The sequence below is a fragment of the Panthera tigris genome, chromosome C2, assembly GCF_018350195.1.
Source record: "Panthera tigris isolate Pti1 chromosome C2, P.tigris_Pti1_mat1.1, whole genome shotgun sequence".
NCBI lineage: Eukaryota > Metazoa > Chordata > Mammalia > Carnivora > Felidae > Panthera > Panthera tigris.
The window spans coordinates 28,874,750-28,888,414 of NC_056668.1; the positions used below are offsets into that span (position 1 = coordinate 28,874,750).

General features: G+C 33.2%; 1 protein-coding gene across 9 annotated transcripts in view; it reads left to right on the forward strand.

The window, feature by feature from the left end:
- Positions 1-8: 8 nt before the first annotated feature.
- LIPI (lipase I) overlaps positions 9-13,665 on the forward strand; it is a 70,346-nt gene continuing 56,689 nt past the window's right edge. For 8 of the 9 annotated variants that reach the window (XR_006207682.1, XR_006207683.1, XR_006207685.1 and 5 more), the window contains exons 1-2: positions 680-721; positions 2,839-2,972. The gene's annotated coding sequence lies outside the window, so the exon portion shown is untranslated. Of the gene's footprint in view, positions 76-679; positions 722-2,838; positions 2,973-13,665 lie in introns of those variants that run through there. The other variant, XM_042956791.1, reaches the window with a different exon arrangement.

Below are 13,665 nucleotides of genomic sequence, written 5' to 3' on the forward strand. Positions count from 1 at the left end.
TACGCCCCCCGGCGCCCCGCGGGGCCGCCCACCATGCCGCCCCAACGCCCTGGATCCGGCCGGGACCGAGGGGGTGTGAGTGAGAATAAAAAAGATTACTGTGCTCGGGCCTTGCCCCTCTTGCTTGTGGAGTGCCCTCCATTTTCTTGGACACACCGTTATTAATTGACTTCGGATTTATTCAATCAAAATTTTCAATAAAATGTGTGTAGAGAGGCTTTAAGACGTACTAGCTGCTGTACAGTCGCTCCTAGGCTAATGGGGGAAGATTTGTTTCCAAAGAGTAAATGTCTAAATCACTAGGATTTTGAATGTATATTCTGTACAAAATGCTTTTTGAAAGAATAAATCCATGCATGCATGGCTATGGGTGTGGAATACAATGGAGTGCTAGAATTAAAGTTTATTTACCTAGGAAGCGCACCCTAAAGAAGTCTTTGAAAATGGGCATAGACGTTTTAGGTGGACTCCAGAAGGCATTTCTCAGGCCAGAAGGCCTGAGAAAACATCCTATACCTAGGAACAGTAGAAAGAGTATAGCAGGTTTTATGACTGAAGCCAGAATTCTTGAGGATGGCTGCAGGGCGCTTGTAGCGGGATCCAATGTTTGTATACAGTGACCAGGGTGAAGAATTCATTCTTTTTTGAGGAGGGTTAGGAAAAAAAAAAAAGAAGAAGAAGAAGAAGAAGAAGAAGAAGAAGAAGAAGAAGAAGAAGAAAGGTAATTAAAGGGGGAAGAAAACCTACTCAGAATGTCAATAGATTAATAAATCAACTGACAACTATTAACTTGGTTTCCTTTCTGAAGAATCCATGTCTCCAAAAGACCCTGAAATTATCCTGTAAATAAACAAGTAATCAGGACATCATTTGGCCTTTAGTTAGGAGTGGTGATAATTCATTTTGCATTGCACGCATTTACTTAGTTGGTGGACAAAAATGCCCTTCGTTTCTAATGAAAAGGAACACATCTTTGGAAACCTGATTTCTAATTGAACTGTGACATTATTTAATTTCATGATTTTACATAAGTAATTTCACTTTTAGGAATTCAAATTCTATTTCTTAAGGAATGTATTGAGCTAATGTAATTACAGTACTTCATTTAATATTTTCTGAATGCTTACTATGTGCCTGCCTCTGTCTTTAATCCTTGGAAAACAAAGATTAAGTGTAAAGATCTGTCCTAGAGCTTTCAGCATGAGAGAGACAGACTTCTTCCTATACAAATAAATACAACATAATGTGTCAGTAACTTCAACAGTCACCTTCTGTTGATATATCATAAGTATACAGGTCTTGTCTCCGTTTTTCCTTTCCTCTGCCATCAACATTATTGTGGTAGGGTAGGAAGGGGTTAAAGAAACTAGCACATTGTAGTTATATAACAAATATGTGTTGATCAAATGAATGGACACCCGAAGATTTCTATTATGTATAATTCTGTTGATTTTTAAAATTCATTTATCTCATAAATCTTATCCAAATGAACATATTTTTTGTTTCCTCTCAGTCACACTGATCTGGGAGCTGTATCTTCAGGTTTCATTGTAAAATTTGCAGTGCCCATGTATATGATTGTGAATGATACAAAACTTTAGCTATATTTACAAATAGTTGATAATCATGTTGTCTTGCTATATTGAGGTTTGCATCATAGTTTTGAGGTTTGCATCATAGTTTTTTTTTTCTTTTTTTAGAAATGTGTATGATTTTCATGTTCTTATCAATCCTCTTTTCTTTTGGCAGGACTAAGTTTATGGTGCTTGTATTTCTATGGTACTTTTTTTACTGTTATAAGCTCTGGGGTGCCTGGGTGGCTCAGTTGGTTAAGTGTCTGACTCCTGATTTCTGCTCAGGTCATGATTGAGCCCCATATCATAGGCTCCGGCTTCTCTCCCTCTCTCTCTCTCTCTCTCTCTCCCTTTCCCTCTGCCCCTCCCCTGCTTGCTTGTATGGGTGTGCTCTCTCTTTCTCAAAATATATAAGCATTAAAAAAATTAATGTTATGAGCTTTGAAAGCTCGTGCAGTTAACTGTTCAGAATTTGACCTTAATATATATCATTTTTCTAACGTAAGCTTACTGTATTTCCTAGCTTCTGTTGAATGAACACGTAGTAATAAACCTAGCAGTAGCTAAAAAATAATTCACTTATTTTTAATGTTTACTTATTTTTGAGAGAGAGAAAGAGAGTGAGCGCGGGGGAGGGGCAGAGAGCAAGGGGGACCCAGGATCTGAAGTGGGATCTGCTGACAGCAGCTAGCCTGACTCAGAGCCCAAACCCATGAACCATGATATCATGACCTGAGCCAAAACCAAGAGTCAGCTGCTTAACCAACTGACCCACCCAGTTGCCTCAAAAAGCCACCTTCTTAATGGATTTTAAAAACTTCACTTTTTGATTTTGCTTGGTTTAATTTTTTTTTTTTTGAGAGAGGGAGAGAGCGAGAGAGAGAGCGCGAATACAAGTGGAAGAGGGTAGTGGGAGAGGGAGAGAAAGTGAGTTCATGACCTAAGCCAAAGTGGGACACTCAACTGGTACCCCCAAATATAATTCACTTTATTCTCAGCATTTCCTGGACCATTAGCCAAATATAAGTTTTAATGTGTTAAGTGCATGGTACACTATAAAGAATTAGCCTTTCTTAACTCCTATCAGGATGTTTTATACCCCTAACTTTATGTATTCAAAAATGAAAACGTTTACATATAATAATATATGTAAAACTATAAGCTATGTATATAAATAAGTAAGTGTATCTATTTACCTATCTAGCTAAAACTAGAGCTTCTTTCTTCCCTTCTTTGCCCAACTGACTCTTACTCTCATTGGCAGTTCAGCTCAGGCAGCATGTCCTGAAGGTCTTCCCTGAAGTCTGCACTCTAGATTAGCTGGCGGTCCTGCTGTGTGGTGCCATAGTTTCATAGATACGCCTTTTTCAAGCCCTCCTCACTGTGAATTGCTATAAGGTAAATAAATATATTTCAGTACTTAGGACAATCGCTGACATATCTGTGGATATATCATAAATAATTGTTGATATAGTACAGTTTGAATAAATAAATGTCTCTACTTTGTATGTTCGACAACTACATTATACCTGGAAATTAGTAGATGCGTAATAAAAGTTGGATAAATGAATGAAAGAAAGGAGAAACTTGATAAATTAGTATTAAGGGACTCTAGTTAGTGGATGCTTTTTCTAAAATTGACCTCACTTTTGACTTCACTTTTTTCCTACCTTCATTTTTTATTTATTCTGATTTTCTTAACTGTATCTGTCCCAAGATTTTTGTTTGTTTTACTTGTATTAGATACTTATTGTAAAGAAATATTTTTAATGTTTAAAGAAATAAATAAGAAAGTAAAAATCATCAATAAGTCTACCATGCAGACATAAACATTTTGGAGGAAAACCTTCCTTAGTTTGAAATATACATGTGCATATACATATACATATACATATATACAAAAAACATTTTAGGAAAATAAATCTTACTATACATACTGTTTGTAGCTTGCCTTTTCTCCCTTTGTGCTATGTAACGGAGACTTTCTTTACCAATAAATAGTGATTTATACACATCATTAGTTTTAATCCACCGTATGTATCCAATTAGATTAATCCCCCCCCCATTAGACATTTACATTGTTTCCATTGTTTTTTGCCATTAAAAAAATACTGATATTAACATCCTTGCTCATATGCCTTTGTGCACATACGTTAGTAAAAAATTTATGTAGGAAAATATCTTGGATGTTTAATTGCTGAATCAAAGGGTAATAACCATTAAACATTTTGACACATATTGCTAAATTATACAAAAGATTGTGCCAAAATATATTCTGATAAACAATGACTACCCCATCTCAATATACACTACTCAGCTACCTATTATAATTACCTATAAACTGCCTGGAAGCCTGCCTGGTACACAGAGCTCAATCAATTTTATATCTTCATCCTCATCATCCTCATTATCACCTTTATAGTATTATTAATAATGTATCCATGTCTGTAAGCTTAAAATCATTTTTTATTTCTCAGGAGGACTAAACAAAGCACAGAAATATTGTCTTACTAAATTATAGACATTTTATATAATATTTTGTTACTCCTCAGTATTATGCTATTTAATGCAATGGACATTCATCTGTTTTATCGCTATTGACAGTAAGTAAAAAATATGAAAACAGTATAATTTTTATATTTTGTTACTGCTATGTATTGTACTGTCTTAAATGCCAAGTTGAGATTTTCTTTTTTTTTTAATTTTCTTTTTAACGTTTTTATTTATTTTTGAGACAGAAAGAGACAGAGCATGAACAGGGGAGGGGCAGAGAGAGAGGGAGACACAGAATCTGAAACAGGCTCCAGGCTCTGAGCTGTCAGCACAGAGCCGACACGGGGCTCGAACTCATGGACTGTGAGATCATGACCTGAGCCAAAGTCAGACGCTTAACCAACCAAGCCACCCAGGCGCCCCCAAGTTGAGATTTTCAATATAAGCTCTTTAGAATGACAATGATGAAAATAATGTATAAGATTCATATTACAGTGTCACATCAAAAGCACAAAATAAAAGAAGAAGTATATGTTAAATAGGAAGGGTTTATCTTTTAATTTAAGTATAAACTTGTTAATAATCTCTTTTAACATGTACAATTGCATTACATTTTTTCCCACATTTTGAAGAGATGTGGTTTATTTATATTTTTGTTAGAGAAGTACAGTTGTTACAGCTAAGTGATATTAAAGGACATAGGTTATTTGGTGGTCTCCAGTCAAATTATAGTAATGGCCCCCTTCTAAAAATGAAGTTTCACATAAACCCCCTAGAGATCAAACAATTGAAAATCATGATTTTTACATTTTTCACAGTTTTTAAATGAATATCTCATTTTGTTTGTGGATTCTTTGAAATATTTCCCTAGATTTCAGATTAGTTTCTGCTGATACTGTTCTTAAAGTATCTTTGCAAATTTATAGAAACTTGAATTTACAAAAAACAAATTTAAGTTTTGAACTGATAATGCATGTACTGAAAATTGTTCTCTATTTTCCTGACCTACTAAAGTCTATTACTGGAAGGAAAATAAGGAGAAAAATAAACATGCGAAAAGAAACCTATAATAATTTTTAAAAAATGTTATATTAAAAACAAAAATACGTTTTTTTGATTTTCCAATTGTAGAACTCAAGAGACAAGCTAGCATTTTGAATTTTAAAATAGCCACTGAATTTGGGTTGCAAAATGATATAAACATGAAAAGGTCATATTTTATATCTGACAGCTTGATGGATATGGATTTTATTATTGATTTTATGGTATATGAAGACAGCTTGGTTTGTAATCAAAATGAACATAAACCACAACGTTTTCTGACTTTTTCCATTTCTAGCATTTTCTAACATCACATTTGTTCTAGGCTTTCAATAAACATATTCTTCCTGACCGCTTCTGAAATTCTGAGGTTAAGAGGAATAAGGAAAGATATAATTAGCTTTTTCTTTCCCTTCAATTCAACTTGGGCAGCTGTTTGTGACTTATTACAGAGTTTTGACTTAAAAATCCTCTTACAACCACAAGCCAGATGAGAGGGGAAAAAAAAAAAAAAAAAAACAACCTACCTTACCTTTTCAACAAACAGGGAGGAGCAAAAGATCAGGGATCTTTTATGATAAAACCTACCAGACTCTGACAATCTTACAAAAGAGACATCTTAATGAATTTCAGAATTTCTTTTGTGTTGAATCTCAGAGCTGCTTTTACTTTTACTGGATTCCAAATGAGAGTATACATTTTTCTTTGTTTGATGTGCTGGGCAAGATCTGGTAAGAACTTAATAATTTGATTTATCTTACCAAATTGTGTGTCAAATAATGAGTATAGTATTTTGATTCTGGGATAAAAAATTCTGTGACATCATGGTATGAAAGGAAATAGTATGATTGTGAATACTAACTATATCAAATGGTTAATTATGAATAAAGTTTGCGTGTGTGTGTGTGTGTGTGTGTGTGTGTTTGGTAAATTTTATATTCTGTATTTTACTTAATTTCCAGTTAATAACTAGAAAACCTTTTATAAAGAAGGTGTAAATAGAGAACAAATATTCAAGAGACAGAATAATTCAGTAATAGAGAAATTAAATCAATATTTGAAAATCATGACTTGATAAACATCTTATTTCAATTTGAATGCTCAAATAATCTTACTTTTGAGGAAAATGTTTACATAGGTAAATTGTCAATTGCAAAACTAACAAGTAAACGTATACTACAACTTTTTTTTTGTCCTGTTATGCTCAAGTGTGACTAAAACCAAAATTAGTTTATAGTAATAAAGTAGAACTTTATTCTCCTGTTTTACAGATTTATGGTAATAAAGTTTACTAATGTTAGTAATATCATTTATTTCTTTCTGGTAATAAAGTAGAAGTACTTGTTCTACTTTATGATAATGTTATAAATTTAAAATTCATGATGCATATAGATTTTGGTCCCTTGCAAAGGCAGATGATTTTGTTTTAAATTTTCTTTTAAAAAATTATTGAATGCATACTTGAATAACCTTAAAATATCACCTAGAAATTCAAATTATTTCTTGTTTCTTTTCAATTAGATATTTGAGTTTATCATAAATTCTAGAAATGTTGAGTTTTATATTCAAATGCAGAATCTAAATGGTGTTAATATACAGTTTATTATATTTTTTCTCATTTAGATTTTTCTTGGTAGGCATTTTATATTTGTGTAATGCATGATAGTGCCACCTTAAATTGGAAGTCAGAGAAATTTGAAGTCTAAGCCCCTAACTTTTATGTCATTTAGAGTTGGCATTATCTTAGTATCATAGTTTCTACTCCAACCTCATGTGGCAGACTTTCTAAGATTATTGTTTTGATTAGTAGTTAGGAATTACCTAATTTTTCAATTGGGAACCCTCAGATATAATTACTAAGTATGTTTCTGTCTCTGTTGACTGAAATAGAACAGAAGACCTTTTAGATATTAATAACAGTAAATAGAAAATAAGGTAAAGAATTCATCTGTTCTCAAAATCATTTGTAACCCATGCAAACTCTTGTGCTCTCTGTCATTTTCCTCGAAATCCCACATGCCTAGGGAATTTTGTTGAATTTTCAGTAATTACTTTCATGTAAGTATGTTTTATTTAAACCGTACATTCTCCTCCCTTCTCTGCTAGAGATTCTTATAGATGTCTCTTAGCATCTCCTCAATCCTCACACTCCTCAACATGAAAATCATTATATGGTTATATCTGCCTTCAACAAAGGAAAAACATTCTGAAAAACTGAGATTAGTCAAATGTTTTAAAAAAATTTTTAATGGAAAAAATGGGAATGAAGAGATAGCTGAACAAACTGTACAGATATGTAGCGGTATGCATATATATTCAAATTATATGAATATATATTCTTGTTACAGTTTTTTGCTCATATAAGTGCTTAAACAGTAGTTGTAGTTGCTGCTGTTATCATAGCAAGGGGCAGCAAATGTTTCTGTAAAGGGCCGGTTGATCAATATTTAAGGCTTTGAGGGCCATATGATTTCTGCTGCATCTATTCAGCTCTGTCATCATAATGTGAAAACTGCCGTAGATAATTTGTAAATTAATGAGTATGGTTGTGTTCTAATAAAATTTATTATAGACTCTAACATTTGAATTTATTGTAATTTTCACGTGTCACAAAATATTATTTTAATTTTTTTCAACCATTTAAAAATGTAAAAACCTGCCTTATCTTGCCAGCCGGATTTAGCCTTCTGACCATAGTTTGCCAATTCTCTTGTTCCGGTAATCTGGAAGAGATATTAAAGATAAATTAGGGGTTCATAGGGGGCTAAGTCAGGTAAGCACCTGACTCTTGATTTCAGCTCAGGTCATGATCTCACGGTTTGTAGGTTCTAGCGCTGCATCAGGTTCCATGCTGTTAGCATGGAGCCTGCTTGTTGTTCTCTCTCTGCCTCTCTCTCTCTCTCTCTCTCTCTCTCTCTGTCTCTCTCTCTGCTTCTTTCCTGCTCATTCTCACTCTTTCTCAAGATAAATAAGAAAGAAACTTAAAAAAAAAATTCTTCTTTCTCATTTTACAGTTGAGGAAAGTGAAATTCAGAAAAATGGAGTCACTTTTCTAAGATGATAGATAGCACTTATCATATATGTAATACAAAACACCTGGGAGTCTTGTTTAAAATACAAATTCTTATCCCATAGGCAGGAAGTGAAGTCCAAGATTCTGCAGTTCTCATAAACTCCCAGATGATGCCTGTGGGTATATGGGACTGCACTTTGAGTAGTGAGAGTATAGATATTTGTAGAACTTTATTTAGTGGGCTGTTTGTAGGGCAGTGGTCTTTCTGAAACTCATGGCATTCTAAGCTCATGGACTCAATAAATTCATCATTATGTAATTGTATAAAAATTTATATATTTGTATAAAAATTTTGTACAATTTATGTAAATTTGTATAATTTGTATTTAAAAATCTGATATGACTAGTAATTCATTTCCACTGATCTGCTAAAATCAGATGACTACAAGCAACTTATTGTACCAAATTTATTGGTACAATTTATTGTACCAAAGTGTCTTTAAAATAAGGGGAACATGCAAGAACATGGAATTTGCAATTAAAAGACCCAGATTCAAGTCCTGGCAGCTTATAATCCCAGACAAATCACTTAGCTCCTGTGAACCTCAGTTTCCTCATTTTTAAATGGAAGTAAAAGTTATAATACTGTCTCACTGCATTGAAAAGCTCAAAGGAGATAAAGTATGATTTGGTCAGTTATAAATTAGGTTAGAATAATCTGCTGTTTTCTTCCCCTGTACCCTTTCTCTGTAATTGTCTCAGATTAACTTCCAGGTATAAGTCTTCATGTTATATCTACCTGTACACAGTTGTGGTAGACTTGTATGGACTACCTATATCGGAATCCCCTGGGTTATGCATTTTAAAATGCAGATTTACCTACCAAACCAGAATCTCTGGGGATGGGACCAGGAAACTACACTTTGAACAAACGTTCCCAGTCATTTTTTACACCCATTTTTAAAACCATGCTTGAGAATTCTTGGCCTCAAGACCTATCAGACATCAAGTTTATTTTTTGTGTGTGTAGTCAGCTTCATTTTTAACGACTTTCCAAACATTTGCACAGTTGGAAGAGTTGTGGATTGAATATCTGGACTACTTATGACTTGTTAAATAAGTGTACATTTTCTAAATGTGCTTTGATTGCTTCAGAATCAGAAAATTAAGGATACTTTTACCTTTAATTTTGCTTTCTGCCTCTAGCCTTCCGAGATATTACAGTTCTACCTACAGTTTTGTGTCTTAACTGGCTCTATGACCATAAAAACCTCTGATTTTGTAGCTATAAAGTCAGTCTACTGTTTGGTACCTGATATTTTGCTAGCCCCCAAAGGTCTTCATTCTTTTTATTACACATGAGTATAATTAAGCTAGTGAACTTATGTTGCTCAACTGTTTACATAGTAACTTGTGCTGTGAATATGGTTATGCTTTTCAGATATCACTCATAAATGTTCTGTTGCTTCTAATTGTGTGACCTTTCTTCATATATAAAATGAGGGAAAGGATAGCAAATACAAAAGCACCACAGTGCCCAACACAGAGTGAGTGCTAAATAACCATTAGCCATTATTACTATCATTGATGGTTTTGTTTATAGGTGTTAACAAATATGTTTTGTTTTCAGAAATGGGGAAAAGAGAAAAGAGGTTTTCATGGAGTCTTTTTAGGGTGAGTGTGGGATATCAGAGGATTATCAAAGGAAGTAGCAGTAGACCTTTCCAGAATGTGTTGGGATTGTTGGCTTTCTTTGGCTGGGTTTTGAGGCTCCTCTGTTATTGGCTTGGTCAACACTGAAAGTTGCAAGGCAGACTAACTGGTCTTAGCAGCTTACTGAGTATGAATATGGGTTTGGAATCAAAGAATGTTAGAATAATACAAGTCATAGGGAGCATTTGCTTCAACTCCTTGCATTTAAAGAAACCAAGACTCAGAGATGAGAAGATTTACTCAGAGTCACAAGAGATATTTGAGGAGGCTAGAGGCACTTGGGTCTCAGCTGCCCATGTCCAGGGCACTGTCCATGTTTCTGGACTCTGTCCATTTTGATCCCCTTGTCTTCATCACAGCCATTGTCACTGTAATGGAAATATATTTCAGAGATACAACTGAACAACTTAGAATGATTATCCTAATTCCACCATATGTCTTTGATATTTTTTAACAATTTTACTGCTTCTAGAATTGAAGTCTCAGAAGATTTTCAGAATTCTTTCTCAGTGTACCTCTGTTGAGATTACTAGAGTCATCATCTCCCTACATATTTGGCAATGGAATCTGATACTGTGCCCCTGCTACTGAATTTCTTACCACAATAGAATTACTTACTGTATTCTCTAGACCCTCAATTTGTTAATTTTTCAAACAGGATTTAAAAAAATGATACTTGCCTTTCTGTTCTTGATATAGTCATCCTTTTGCTGTTAACTTATTTTTGCTATTGTCATTATCAATTAATTGAAGCCTATTTAAATCATTTTTCATTAGTGTAAAATAAATGCATATTTTAGATCTAGAACATTTAGAAAATGGTGAAGTACAAAAAATAGAAAACACACATAAAAATACAGAAAAAACGACTCCAATATTGACAATAACTAAGTTGTTTTATTTCCTATCAGTTCTATTATAATAAATATGTATGTGTGCACAAATGTGTATGTTTTTAGTATAATATATATATATATATATATATATATATAACAAATAAAACTTACAACTGTATATTAACACACACATATATATGGATTATATAAATTTTTTGGTTGCTGCTTACAGTCCCCATCATATGGATACACCATTAATTTATTTTTCTAGTCTCTCATTTCTGTGCATTTAGTTGATTCTCAAATATTCACTGTTAAAAATCCTGTGATATAAATTGATGTTATTAATGGGTATAATAAAAATATGATAAGAAAATATTATTGTAATTTTTATTTGATTTTTAAGAAGATTAAGTACATTTTGATAACTCTATGAGCCATTTTCATATTTTATTTTATAAAATATTTGTTTATATCTTTCACTTGGTATTCAGGTGGGTATTCTTTTTCTTCATTTATACTTACTTGTAAGCATATCAATTCCTTTCCTACCTTACATTGAAAATATTTCCCTAGCTTATATATTTTGTCTTTTGGCTGGTATATAGTTTTTATGTACAGAAGTTTTAAATTTATGTGCTGTGAAACCTATTAGTCTCCTACTTTATAGTTTCTTTTGTTTTTATGCTAAAAAGTCATTCCTCAAACTGAGGTCATGTACATATTAACTATATTTTTCTAGGTCATATAATTTAATTTTTACATGGCATTTTTAAATAGGACTAACATCAATTATCCTTGTCATTGTTTATTTAAAAATCCATTATCTTTGACCATGGATTGCCATAATTATTATGGGTAATATAGTTTATTTCTGGGTGTTCCCATTCAGTTTCATTAACCTGTATATCAATTCTTGATGCAGTTTCTGGGCCTCTTTTTAATTAGTTTATAATATAAACATAATTTTAATCATGCCCATTTATTATCTTTAAAATATCATTCATTTTCCTTGAGCATTTATCCCCTCCCTGGAAACATCTCATTGAGACCTTAATTCAGAATCATATTACACATATAAATTTAATATGAGTAGAATTGATTTTGTGATAATAGATCTTCCATTCTGGATCATGGTATATCTCAGTGTTTATTCAAATCTTTTACGTTCCTTTGTAATATTTTTAAGCTTTGTTTTTCTTTTAGGGGCACTGTATATTTCTCTTTCCCTTCTGGTCTTCTTTCTTTTTCTCTTTTTCCTCCTTCTTTTCTTCATCCTTTCTCTCTTCTTTCTTCTCCTCTTTTCAAAGGGCTAGTTAACTTGCAAATCATAGGAACCTGGTTCAAACTAGCTAAGGAAAGAAGGAACTTTATTTATTTATTTATTTATTTATTTATTTATTTATTTATATATATTTAAATTTTGTTTAGTTAACATGTAATGCAATATTGGGTTCAGTTGTAGAGTTCAGTGATTCGGCACTTACATACAACGCCCAGTGCCCATCCCAACAAGTGCCCTCCTTAGTACCCATTACCCATCTGGCCCATCTCCCACCCACCTCCCTTTGTCAACCCTCAGTTTTTTTCTCTATTGTTAAGAGTCTCTTGCGGTATGTTTCCCTCTCTCTCCACCCCCACAACTTCCCATATGTTCATCTGTTTTGTGTCTTAAATTCCACATGTTAGTGAAATCATATGGATTTGTCTTTCTCTGATTGACTTATTTCACTTAGCATAATACATTCTGTATCTATCCACGTTGTTGCAAATGGCAATATTTCATTCTTTTTGATGGTTAAGTAATACACATATATACATATATATATATATATATGTATATGGAACTTATTATGTCATATAACTGAAAAGTTTTGCATTAAATACCACTGGATCCAAGTACTGAAAAAAAAAAAAAAGATTACCGTCTGTAGCTTCAGGATTTATTTCCTTATAGCTTGAAATCTGGAAAGAAAGCCACTTTCTCTCCCATGGTCTATATCCACCCACCCCAAAGGGTCCTGAATGGACCCGTTTGGATTTTACATTCCCCTGTGGTCTAATCTTGGGTCTAGGTTGATTGGGTATTCAAATTGGTCTAGGATGAAGGGAGAGCATATCTTTATGGTTAGCTCCAAAAATTCACTTACTGTGGGGGAAATTTTGAAAAAGAAAAGCTGGAGAACTGTAAATATAAAATATATTTGCAGCAATATTATTAATATTTATATTTTTGTGGGTTTTAATAATTTTATTATATTTTATATTGACTATTGCTAATATGAGCCAAGGCTAATGATTTTTATATATTTATATATCTATTTTTTAATATTTATTTAAAAATTTTTCAAGATTATTTATTTTTGAGAGAGAGACAGAGAGTAAGCGGGGGGAGGGGCAGAGACAGAGGGAGAGAGAGAATCCCATGCAGGCTCTGAACTGTCAGCACAGAGCCCAGTGTGGGGCTTGATTTTGCAAACCACAAAATTATGACCTGAGCTGAAACCAAGAGTCAGAGGCTTAATCAACTGAGCCACTCAGGTGCCCATTTAGTTTTATTTATTTTTTGAGAGAGAAAGACACACACAGAGTGAGCAGGAGAGGGGCAGAGAGAGAGGTGACACAGAATATGAAGCAGGCTCCAGGCTCTGATCTGTCAGCACAGAGCCTGAAACAGGGCTTGAACCCATGAACTGTGATATCATGACCTGAGCCAATGTCAGAGGCTTAACCAACTGAGCCACCCAGGTGCCTCTTTTATATGTGTATATTAAAACTTCCCCTTGGATTAATTTTTTGAGTTTCTGTTTTCATATTTTTAATAGAATATATCACATTAAGCAAGTTATGTCTGTACCCAATGATTATATTTCTTTTCTTATATATATTTTTTGCTGGGGGGCCTTGAATTTTTTTATTTTATTTTTTGAATTTTTTAAAAATAGTTCATTGTAAAATTGGCTTATATACAACACCCAGTGCTTATTTCAACAAG